Source organism: Myotis brandtii, unplaced genomic scaffold (genome assembly GCF_000412655.1).
Source record: "Myotis brandtii unplaced genomic scaffold, ASM41265v1 scaffold797, whole genome shotgun sequence".
NCBI classification, from domain to species: Eukaryota; Metazoa; Chordata; class Mammalia; order Chiroptera; family Vespertilionidae; genus Myotis; species Myotis brandtii.
In genome coordinates, this window is record NW_005371210.1 from 347,521 (window position 1) to 348,307 (window position 787).

General features: G+C 70.0%; 1 protein-coding gene across 1 annotated transcript in view; it reads left to right on the forward strand.

Moving 5' to 3' along the window:
* Positions 1–787, forward strand: part of LOC102249210 — a gene marked incomplete at its 5' end in the record, with an annotated part of 29,470 nt that overhangs the window by 22,933 nt on the left and 5,750 nt on the right.

Consider the following 787-nt stretch of genomic DNA (forward strand, 5'->3'; position numbering starts at 1 on the left):
AACCAGGTGCGGGAGGGCCGCTCCCCCCAGGAACCCGCAGGGAAAGCCTCGGGGAGCCCACTCCTCAGGGCCCGGTCACCTGGGCCGGCGGCCTGGCTACGGGGAGTCAATTGAGGCCAGGAGGCCGCAGGCTTCATCCGAGAGCCACCCCCTGGGTCAGGGGTCGCGGGTCACTTAGAGGTGAGGTCACAGGACACCAGTCCGTGTCCGGGTAGAGAAGGCAGTGGACGGACTTAAACCTGAGAAAGGGGGTGAGGTGTCAGGGCCGAGGGAAGGGCAGCGGCTCAGAGCTCCTCCCCAGGCCCAGGCCCAGGCCACTCACCGCGTGGGGTCCTGCTGCAGGCTGAAGCCTCCGGCCACGTTCACCACGTTCCGGGGGTTCTCAGGACCCCCGTAGCTCAAGGTCACCTGGGAGGGGAGGACTTGCTCTCCGTACGTCCCCTCCAGGGTCCCCCCCGCCTCAGGGTCTGGGCAGGAGGGCCCTTGGTCCCCGGGCCTCGGGGGCAGGTCTGAGAGCGCTGAAGGGTGCCGGGTTGAGCGGTGCGGCTGGACAGCTGGTGTCCCTGCCCCAAGCCGCCTGCTGTCCCAGGGACCTGGCCTGGGACTCCCATCGCCACCCAGACCACTGCCCGCGGCCCCGCCACCAGGGAAAGCAGTGGCTGCCCCTTGCAAACGAGCCCCCACAGGAAACGGGTGCCCCACCACACCTGGACCCACCTGGCCACTCCCACTCCCTCCCCAGCCCTGGCTCCGCTGGGACAGCTTCTGGGCCAGGCCCTGCGACCCC